Source organism: Podarcis liolepis (assembly GCF_965112155.1).
Source record: "Podarcis liolepis genome assembly, chromosome: 2".
Lineage (NCBI taxonomy): Eukaryota > Metazoa > Chordata > Lepidosauria > Squamata > Lacertidae > Podarcis > Podarcis liolepis.
The window spans coordinates 59,036,895-59,048,699 of NC_139555.1; positions in this window are offsets into that span (position 1 = coordinate 59,036,895).

Genomic DNA, 11,805 nt, shown 5'->3' on the forward strand with positions numbered 1-11,805 from the left:
TCATTTTAAAACTTTTGGTTCCCAGTATGTGCTGTGGTTTGGCAAAAGATGTGTAAACTTCAAACAACTTTGCAGTTTTCCTTCAAAATGTTGGTTTTGCACATCCTAGGTAAGCATGCATAGGATTGCGGGATGATGGGGTCAAAAACCCAAGCCCATTCTTTTGTTGATTGTCAGTGTTGAGACCATTTAGCCAACCATTTTCCCCCAACAAACATTTTGCTCCTGTACTTTGAAATTTGTTTAGATGTAACTCTGCTCTTTCTCAGATATGCTTTGTCATGTTCCTAAAACAAGGACAAGGGTGAAAAGGGTGTAAGATTAGTTTTCTATTTTATTTATATTTGGGGGAAGGTTTGACTTCTCTGATGGAAGCTCATAATAATATAATCTGGGTGATTTATGCTGCAGTGCTGGAGAGTAAGCCCCACTGAATTTAGTGGGGCTTACTTTTAAGTAGATGTGTATAGGATTGTGTTGTTATTCACTTGCTCCCTTGGGAAGGTTCGAACACCTCTTTTTACAATAGCAACCAGGGGTTTGGATTATTAAAATGTCACCTTCAGGGATTGGTGACAAATGCCAATAGACTCATCTATTTTACCCCAATGTTACGAAGAGGTAGCTTTTTGGAGGATGCATTCTGGCTGTAAAATCTATTACCTGTCATCCTCACATTCGTGCCTTTTTCAAGCTGAAAATATTACATGTGCACCTAGGCTTCTGGAGTTACAGCTGAGTTTACAGAGTTACACTGGCCAGGTATTTTTACTGGCAAAACACAGAAGGAAAAAGACATGAACGAATGCAGTCAACTAGGACAGAAAACAGAAAAAAGGATTAGAGTTCTATATTCTCTTCCTGTGTTTTGTTTCTTGAAGATAGCCTTCAATAACAGACATATGGCCACAATCAGGATGAGATGCAGTTTCCCCAAATGGTTGATTTCTGATCTTATAAGAAAAATATTCCAGAACAAAACAAAACAAAAATATTAGGAGGCAAACTTCAAAAGGTGATAAACAAAATTATACGCAGGTGCACTTAGATGTCTTCCACATTCCATTTCAAGGAAGTTATAAGTTGCTTCCAAACTGTTACTATTTTGCAGGAGAGATTCAATTGCATGCTGGAAATTTAGGTTTGCACAACTAAACTGAATTAAAGTGCTCTAGCATAAAAACAAAAACAAAACTTTTTGCAGTTAGGAAAGTGACAAGGAAATGTGCTTAAATGTGGGATTGCGGTAAACTGATAGAGAGAACTATAAGCTCATTGCAAACAGATCAGGATGAATGTGCAATAAAGAGCAGATATCGTATAACCAGATTGGGATGTATTCTCAATAGGCAGATTATTTGGGGGAGACCCTAGCTAGGGTTGCCATGTGTTCTCTTTTCCCTGGACACGTCCTCTTTTCCAGGGATAAAATTTGGGACAAATTGCATTTATTTGCTTTGAATGGCCATCATAGCGTCCTCATTTTTGCTCTTCAAAATATGGCAACCCTACGGCCTATGCATCACCATAAGCAGTAACCTCTTCTGACTAAGATGCTTCTTCCTTGAGATAAGCACCAGTCAGGGAGTGGTTTGATCTCTGCACAGCTGACATTCTTTACAATCTTAAAAAGCAAAAGTTAAAGGGACCCCTGACCATTAGGTCCAGTCATGACCGACTCTGGGGTTGCGGCGCTCATCTCGCTTTATTGGCCGAGGGAGCCAGCATACAGCTTCCGGGTCATGTGGCCAGCATGACTAAGCCGCTTCTGGCGATCCAGAGCAGCACATGGAAACACCGTTTACCTTCCCGCTGGAGCGGTACCTACCGGTATTTATCTACTTGCACTTTGATGTGCTTTCAAACTGCTAGGTAGGCAGGAGCTGGGACCGAGCAACGGGAGCTCACCCCATCACGGGGATTCGACCCGCCGGCCTTCTGATCGGCAAGTCCTAGGCTCTGTGGTTTAGCCCACAGTGCCTTTATGTGTCCAATAAGCCGACTGGTCTCTGGATTGAGAGCAAAGGCAAAACAACACTACCCTAGAATTGTAGAATCGTAGAGTTGGGAGGGACCCTGAAGGGCATCTAGCCCAATCCCCTGCAGTGCAGGAATCTCAACTGAAGCATCCAATACAGATGGCCACCCAACCTCCAAGGAAGGAGAGGCCACCCCCTCATGTGGAAGTCTATTTCACAGTTGAATGGCTCTTCCTGCCAGAAAATTCTTTCTGGTGTTCAGTCGGAGTCTCCTTTCTTGTAACTTGTATATCCTTCATTCTTGATTTCGCATTTCTTCCATTGCTTATGCACGACCTTCTTATATCTTAGCTCTTGCAGAAGTTCCATATTCAGTGTAAAACAGTACGCTAGCAATCTGCGCTGTTGGTGAAGATACTGCAAAATGCGACCTTCTTTTGCATCTGAAAACACTCTTTGCAAGCCCATGCTGCAAGCAGAAGGATTTGAGATGACTGGCCGAGTCTTTCAAAAGAAGGAAAGAAGGAAAATCACTTCAAGGGGTTGGCTGTCACAGGAGTGTCTGCTCTTCAGAAACCCATAACAGATAGCCAAAAAGTTCACCGCCTCCATCTTCCCGCCAAGAACGGATCACCTTTTATGTCCCGCTGTACTGATAAAAATCTGTTGCCTGAATTCAATGAGGTAATGGTATGCATACAGTGGTGTTGTGACATTGAGATTAGGCCCTGGATGCATTTATGCCTTAGGAAAACCACCTCATGAGCTGTGGTGGGTCTGTTCCCACCCCCGCCCCCAGCCGCTGACTGCAGCATCTGGATGGAAGTGTGAAGTCAATCCTATGTGGGGTTTTGCTGGTGATATAAGGAAATATTTTGCAACAGTTCAGCTCCCAGCACCTGCATGGGAGCTGCTAATATGCCATAGAGCATTTTGTCCATTTTGTAATTTTATTAACCCTTTCCTTAGCCACATTACGCAAGCCTCAAGTGAGCAGGGTATCTCTGGTGGCCCCGGACTAAAGACCTTTCACAGCAGCAACAATCACCACGAGGAGCCGTGCGCTAAGCTGAGGCAGGCAGGAGTTCCAGGAAAGCTGTGGTTTCTAGGAATCTAGATCCAGACAGTGGTCACTGTAGCACTGTGGCCTGGCAAGTCTGAGTAGTGATGGCAAAAAAGCAGTGTGTGTGCCTGGATGAGTGAGGTAGGTTGGTGGGGCGAAGCTTTCATATTGCTTCGAAATAACCCCACCAGTTCTTTGGCTAAAAGCTTCTAGTCAGTTTTATGGAGTGACAAGATGTTCTAGACAATTTCTCTCTGTCTACTTTCTGCTTCCATTCACAATCTTATAAACATCTTTTGTGGCCCCCTCACACTTTTATTGGCTAAACCACTAAGGGAAGTAGGATTTCAGCATCTCCCTCATGTTTAGTCCAATCTTCACAAATATTTTTAAAACATGCGTCACTACTGAATTGTCATCTGCCCCATGGTGTGGAGGCAACAGCTTTATCTGCAGAAATAGACAGGTGGAGTTTTCATGGCATGGAGAGAAGCTGGAACACCTGCTAAGGCTTGCAGATCAGATTGATAGCGCTAAATTGTGAATCAAGGGAACAATTATGTGAATGGCTTTTTTTTGTTTTGTTAAATCCATTTTGACAGCTGATGAAAGGAAGTTACATTTTTCTGTCTTATATTCCTTTAAATCCCCGCAATAATATCATAAAGCATACAAAGAACAGTCATATGTAGTTCTTTTAGCTTTGGTAGTGATTAGTTCCAAAATCAACAGTATTAAATCTCAAATGCACACAGTGTATTTATAGTGATTCTATTTACATGTTCTTTTGTGGCTTTGAATCCAGACTCGCCTCTGGTTTTTACATCTGTCTCTGTCTGTATCAATATTTCTCAAAATGGGAGTGAAGCAGGAGGGATACATTTATAACACACACATGCAGGATCTAGTCCAACACAATTGTCCAGGCACAAATATAAGGGTTATTTTAAAAGAAAAGGATGAGTTCCAATTGAAAGGCACTGTGTACATGTAGTACAATTGCTTCAAGCAACTGTCTCCCTGGTGACTTTCAAGAGAAGATGGAACTGATTGTGCAGAGTTCAGTGGAAACCTCTTTTATGCTTAGAAAGGGTAACTTTCCCCTGCCATTTAGTTTTGGTTTCAAGGCTCTGTGTTCATTATACTGGCCTCAGGAGTGGTGCTTTTAGCTGTCATTCTGAAACTGTGCCTGCCACTTTGAAACCCTATCACACGGCCAAATGACATTGCTTGCCTAAGTTGATGAGACCTTTAAAACATCAGACAAAATGTATAACTTTTGGGCATGGATTCTGTGCCACCTCCCAGTTTATCTATCACAGAAGGATGAACATAACATCAGAAATAAAGGGGGGGGGACATAATAAGCTCTAGGTCCACAGCTGAAATCTTAGCTCAGCCTTGAGCTCATAGGATGGCTGCTATCCTCAGCTCCTCACCACTTCCCTAGCCGTAGCTGGAGGATAATAATGCTGGTCAACCTTATAGGACAGATTTAGGATAAGTGAAATAATTGAAATGCTTTAATCACTTAGCAAAAGCACTAAATAAATCCTATATATGCATGCTTTTGATGTGGGCCAATGACTATAAAAATGGACAATGGGGCCTCATCATAGCAGATTATAGAAATTCATCACATTGCACTGGGAATGAAAAAAAGGAAAAGGAAGGCTTAATAATTGGTATGTTTGAGTGATTGATAGCAAGAGAGCAAGAGAAAGAAATTCAATGGTAGAATACAAGAACCTTTACCATCAAAAAACTGAGATGGCTCTTTGAGAATCTCTCTGCGTTATCTCCCTTGACAGAATTTAATGCTCCAAATTAGTTTCGACTGACACAAGTCACTTGAATCCCAAAACTTAGATTTCCTGAGATTTTTCTTTTCTTTTCTACTTGGCACGCCACTGCTAGTATGTGGGAGACAGTCTGATGTAGACCAAGGCAGGGAAAACGCCAATGAGATGTAATGTCTGCTTCAGTCTGAGTGTGAAAAGATTTCTCAAGCCATGCAGATGTGTAGACTTTACTGGAGTGTTCACTTTCTTTATACCTAATTACGTTTCCGTCCTGCTCTCCCAGTCTCCTTCCAGCCAGCTCAGGGAGCCCTTAAGCCAGCGCAGGTGCATACAGGACTTCCTGCACTAGTGTTACACTCTCTTACTGGGTTTAGTGGCAGCATTACACACATTCTGGTACAGATGCTGAGAAGACTTGACCCCAGGACCAGTGGTTTTTCTCCAGCTCATGTCAGATTTCCTGGAGGTGGGGTTGATCCCTCTTACATGCAGTCCCCTATTGACACAAGATCCTTTTCCTACCAGGAAAAAAGAAAAACCCACTTCTGCGGAGGAAATTGCACGAATCCCATGTGTGGTTCATCGCAAGTGATGGATGTGTGTGTCTGTTTTGCTGAGTGCGCACACATGGTGGGAAGCCACAGTTGGCAATGGTTTCCCACCACGCATACATGCTGTGGCAAAAGAGATCTGACGCATATATTGAAGTACACTAAAGGTCTGTACTACTTTCCATATGGCAGAGATTTCCCCAGAAGAAATTCTGATTTGCACGAAAGTATTATTTTCATTTATTAATCGTCTCAAAGCAATTTCACAAACACAATAGAAACATACACGAAACAAAATTTCAAATCCAATCCAGATACCAAATGGGATCTGAAATGACCGTCAGGATAATTTATACTGAAATAAACAGTTGTGGTTACTCATTCCACGCTATCACAATCTTCTGCAGCCCATTAGGAGATGTCACAAGACTATGCAATGGAATATGATTCTTCCTCTCCCTGCAGAAGCATTGGTATTGGAAGACCCTGCACCAAAAGCCAATTTCCAATCATCCAACCACCATTTTGAAATCTCTGCAATATATAAATTTACCCTCAATCTCTCTAAAACAGGCTTCCTCAACCTCAGCCCTCCAGATGTTTTGAGACTACAATTCCCATCATCCCTGACCACTGGCCTGCTACCTAGGAATCATGGGAGTTGTAGGCCAAAAACATCTGGAGGGCCGAGGCTGAGGAAGCCTGCTCTAAAATAACCAGTGCATTTCATTGTTTTTCTAAGGTCTGGTATCTGTTTATTTCTTTCTGCTAAATGTTGTTTGAGACTGTGAAACCCTAGCCTGTTTGCAGCAGAAAAATGAAGTTTTCTCTCAATTTGGATTCATTCATGCTCAATGTGCTGTTTCAGTCCAGATTGATTCTAGATCCTGCCATGAACAAGCTTGGATGTGGTCACTTGAAACCATTCGAAAGCTCTCCCCTTGATTAGGTTATCCGTGCCTTTTCCTCACTGCACATGCCTCAGATGAATGAAGAAGGAAGTGGTGATAGCGGTCTTGCCACAGGGGTGCCTTGGTTTCTGAACGTCTCAGAAGTCGAACGTTTCAGTTTTCAAATGCTTAAAACCCAGAAGTAAATGCTCCCATTTTCGAATGCACCTTGAAAGTCGAACGGCTACAACTGAATGTTCCTCAGTTTTCTCAATTACATTTGCAGGCCACCTTTTGCACCTTGGTTTTCGAGCGTTTCAGAAGTCGAACAGTCTTCTGGAACAGATGACATTTGAAAACCAAGGTGCCACTGTATATGCCCACCACAACACCATTGGACAGCCCTTATTGTTTGGACCACACCATTGGGTAATGGAATTAATCTGCAACAAGCTTTATTTTGGGAATGAAACCTATGTCTCAAGAAGCACTTTTCAGGGGCAACAAATATGCAATAGATCTAGATTTGCATGGACTACATAGAAAAAAAACCCATACTGAGTCTTCACTGATTCTAAAATGGAATATCGTATCTACACAGCCTGAAATGCATTTGTTTCTAAAGCTTCTTTTCAACACCCATATAGGGAAATATTTGCATTTCAAATCCATTTCTTCTAGGAGTTCAGGTCTTCTCACTATATTTTGTTTGGTGTTGTGCATGCAGATATTGTCTTGATCAAACCTGGGTTTCTGTAAACAAGATGTAATGTGAACTACAGTTGAGTAAGCAGAGAGCATTTAGAAAATGAATTTTCACATAGTATGCTCAGTTGTGGGTGTATGGATTTTACACCAGTGAGCTCATCACAAATACCAGACAGATCCTTGCCCATAATGCGGAGTACACAGTTTACTTTACAAATCAGTGACTTTTCTGAGATTTGTGCAACTTACACAATATTTAATTCTAAAGTGGTTCCTGCAGATCTGCAGTTTAGTAATATTTGCCTCTGAAATTACATGAATTGCCTGCATCTATTGCATGTGTGTATCTCTGACACCCAAGGGGGTGTGTTTAGCCTAATAACTATAATTTAAATTCTTATTCATTGAGTTAAAGATCATCACAAAGCCATGATCAAGTTTCAAAAGCAAAGCAAATTGCAATTGTGTAATTGTAACCTGGAAGCAATTCTTCCTTCCTAGTGGCACAGTCAAGGGATCCATGCATTGCAAAGAGTGCTTTCAGATGTGTGATTATTGTGGAATTGGTGCTTCACATGCATCCAAGGGCTTCACAGTGTCCACACAATGCCATTGACATTTGATCCAGATTTACCCTTTCCATGGAAAATCTGATGAGTTCGCTTATAAAATGTTGCCATTTGTGAAGAACCCATTTGCAGTATTAAGCCCTCATTTGGAAGCACCCAGAATCAGTCAGTCTGTATACAACCTTTCCTTAGATTTGGGGCAATGTGGTGCAATCCTATGCTTGTTTACTGTAAAGTAATTCCCATTGAGCTCAATGGGTCTTACAAGTAAATGTGTATAACGCTGCAGCCTTGGTTACTTTCCTCTTGGAAATTTAAACAAAGCAAAACAAATGGAAATGGTGTCATCTGACAAAACATATAAAGCCTGGAGTGTGATTCCAAGCCCATTCTGTTTTAAACACAGCATGCAATTATTTTGGGTTGCTAGGAGAATACTGTTGAGCCCTGAGGCTAAAGGCAGTCTTGGTAAAGGCAGGTGCAACTTTGCTGAAATTTTCTAGGAATTGTTCTTTCTTTTTTGTTCATAAATACCAGGTTGTAATTTCAGCAGCAAAGCTCTTGATCATTGATAGGGGGGTTCAATAATTCATGGGACTGTTTCCGCTGTTAGATAGTTAGGCATTTGATTTATGAGTTTTAATATCACTTACAATGGAAATATTATTTCCCTCGAATTATGCACTGACTGGTTTCAATCTGTGTTTGCTGGACACTGCGTGGCAAGTTCTGGAATATGCATGGAATTTCATTCCAGTTCACAACTCCCCCCCACCCCACCCAATGTGTTTCAAATATTGATACATAATTGCAAATAAAGCCAACTGGAGTGATATTGTTCACCTTGAAATGAGACCAATGTGTCGTTGCAAAACGGAACAAACAAGAACACCCAAAACATTCTAAGAAATCATTGTGTGCATTTGAGGGGGCTTGTTTGAATTAGATTGGGATAGAGAATAGAGAATACCATTAGGATTTTAAAACATATATGATAGAAAGTGAACAATCTAGAGAACTACAAACAGAATCACGTGCAGTTTTGGTCTATTGCCCCAGAAATTTCTTTTTTCTTCCAAAAGACTTGCAAAAGCCTGGAGTTTATCCATTTGAGCACAGTTCCCCTGAAAAGAAACTCTAAGCATGTGTTTTAAAACTTTCTCAATGAAATAATTTTTTGAAAAACTTTTATTCAATCATGCCTATCATCAATCATCATCATCTGCCCTCACCAGAATGTCCAGTGGGATACCTAGGTATATTATTGTAATTAAATAAGCAATTTAAAACATTCACTCTGTAGTTTTACAATCAAACGATAATATTATTTAAGACTACACAAGAACTTTAAATCATGAGCAACCAGATAGTCTATATGAAAACCATTATGTTCATCAGGAAAATGTGTATTTAATTTTAATGAATAACAAACAAACAAAATTCTGCTGCTAAATAAATAATGGCCAAATTGGGATGGTCGTGGAAAGTGTTTGGTCTCTGAACCAGTTTGAGTTCAGAACTAGTAAATACACACACACACACACACACACACACACATACACACTGCAAGACCATAGGTTGGTGGAAAGAGTCTGATATTGCCAGTAGAGTTCAGTGCTCACAATTGCATATTTATGGGTTTAAGAGAATTTGAAAATAAAAAAGCCTACCAAGCAGAGCCAGTCTTTGCATAAACAATCTGCCCCAGGGCCAGGGGAATAAAAGACAGACTAAAACACATCTGACAAGGTGTTAGCAACACTGCATAATGCACTGCTCACATACACTAGGGGAGATGGCAAAAGAACCAGCATACCTTACATAACTGTGTATATATTCAGATGTTATTGAAATGTAAGCTTCTTTCATGTGAATCAGTTGTTGGGCAACAACACCTGTCATCCCCAGCCATGTGGACAGAACTGGTGAAAGTTGGAGCCCAACAACACAACTGATGTGCCAGAGGTTCACAATGCCCGATTTAGATTCTCTTGATAGTAAGATAGAAGTCTACCTACATGCAAGGTTACCTGCCAGAGCAATGGTTTTTAATGGCTGCTGAATGTGTATCAGTTGCCATGAACTTCCCTAAGAAAGCCAGGTTTTATGTAAGTCGCCCTTTGCAAAACTCTCCCTAGCCGACAGGTTCTGTGCCGTTAATGCTCAGACCAACCTGAAGCAGAGGTCAGGCTAAATGGGCCTAAAGCAGTTGAACTGACAGGGAGCAAGTGGAATTGGACAGTCAGAGCAACATTTCTTCATTCCCAGTGAAAATTTGTGCTGTGTTTTTGCTGTTACTAATCCCTCAAGTTAAATTCTGGCCACCATGCTAAAAAGGTCTGTTTTTTTAGGGACAGGAAAGATCTGCTGATTCCTTCCTTCCTTCCTTCCTTCCTTCCTTCCTTCCTTCCTTCCTTCCTTCCTTCTGCAGAAACAGATCAGTGGTCAGTGTGCTTCCCTTCTGGATTTTAAGCATTTTGTATGAACCGTGACTGGCAATGAGACACATGGAGTATGTGAAGACCCGCATGTGCCCGTTTACCAGGGGGGGGGAAATAAGCAGCAAATTATTATTTTTAAAAAGGAACAATCAATAATACACAGCAAATTTTTTGGAGTAGCTATTCTTATTTGCGGGTTGAGAAGGAATTCTACTGAAAATTAAAGTCAGCTGAAAAGAAAATTACTAGCAGTTGCTAAGATGTTGGGAGAAAACATTTGCATAGATGGGGTTTGAAAGTGTTTCAGGAACAGTTAACAAGCTTTATCTTACCAGCACTGAGGCACCCAGCTAACAATGACTCAAGATCATTTATAGGTTGTGTTGCCACTTTGATTTCTGGCATGGCTGATGTGCCTTTGACAGTTGTGTGACAGGCAGCACTTTCAATGGGGCAGGCTTTACCCAGCATGTGAAAACTCTACCTTTTGTGCACCCACTCATCTCAAATAGGGAATCTGTGGACCTCTGGATATTGTTGGACTACATTTCCCATCATCCCAGAACATTGTCCAGTCTGCTTAGGGCTGATGGGAGGTGGAGTTCAACCAACACATGGAGGGGTTCAATGAGTACAGTGGTACCTCGGGTTACAGATGCTTCAGGTTACAGATGCTTCAGTTTACAGATGCTTCAGGTTACATACTCCATTAACCCAGAAATAGTAACTCGGATTAAGAACTTTGCTTCAGGATGAGAACAGAAATCGCACAGCGGCGGTGCAGTGGCAGTGGGAGGCCCCATCAGCTAAAGTGGTACCTCAGGTTAAGAACAGTTTCTGGTTGAGAACGGACCTCCAGAACAAATTAAGTTCTTAACCTGAGGTACCACTGTATTCCCAGCAGAATGTCCTAGAATTCACTCCTATAAGAATTAAACTCTTCAAGTTTTCCTTAAAGCCTGCAGAAGAGGAAAACTCCGTGTATATTGTGAAAGGTAAAATGATCCAGTTTTCTAGCTAGCACTTCCTGACCTAATTTGAGAAAATAAATCTATGGAACCACCAAACACCTCAAATGAAGGCAGACTTAGCAAAGGCCATGCTGTCCGTCAAGTTAATTTTTAATAAGGAAAGAAACTAGAGCTAGCAAAGTTGTTTAAGAGTATAATAATTATGCATCTAAGTGTCAGTGAATGTCAGCCTGTGGTTTAATAAAAGTTCACTGGATGACCTCATAGTCTGACATTTGGAGAAAGTGAGAGCATCCTCTCTCAATCCACTCTTCGAGATATTTGTAAGATTTTTTCAGGTTGCCCTATACTTCTGAAAAGACAGAAATGATAACTGACTGTTCAGTAGTGTCACTAAAATAGAGAAGCAAATGGCCACATTATTGCATTCTGCTTCATACCTCATTGAACCTGCCTTTAAAAGAACATTTCAAAGAAAGTTGACAGAATTGGTGATCTTTATTTCTGTTTAGTTTGATGTACCTTTTAGTCTGCTGATTTTTAGATTTTTCCCTTCTAAAAATGGTTTTGATGTTGTTGTAGGTAGAGAGTTGTGGGTTTTTCTTTATGGTATCAGGTTTTTAAAAGCCAGTTTTAATTCTTAGTATTTTGTTTTAAAGTGGGGGCCATTTCAAATAAAAAGAGTTCATGGACACTGAAATTTATAGGGAGCATGGACAGGGACACATTATTTACTTCGTCTCTCTATCTTTCCGCCCACCCCCTGAATATTGGAACTTGAAGTCATTCACTGAAAGACTGATTGGAAGTAGAGTCAAGAAAAGAAGAAGC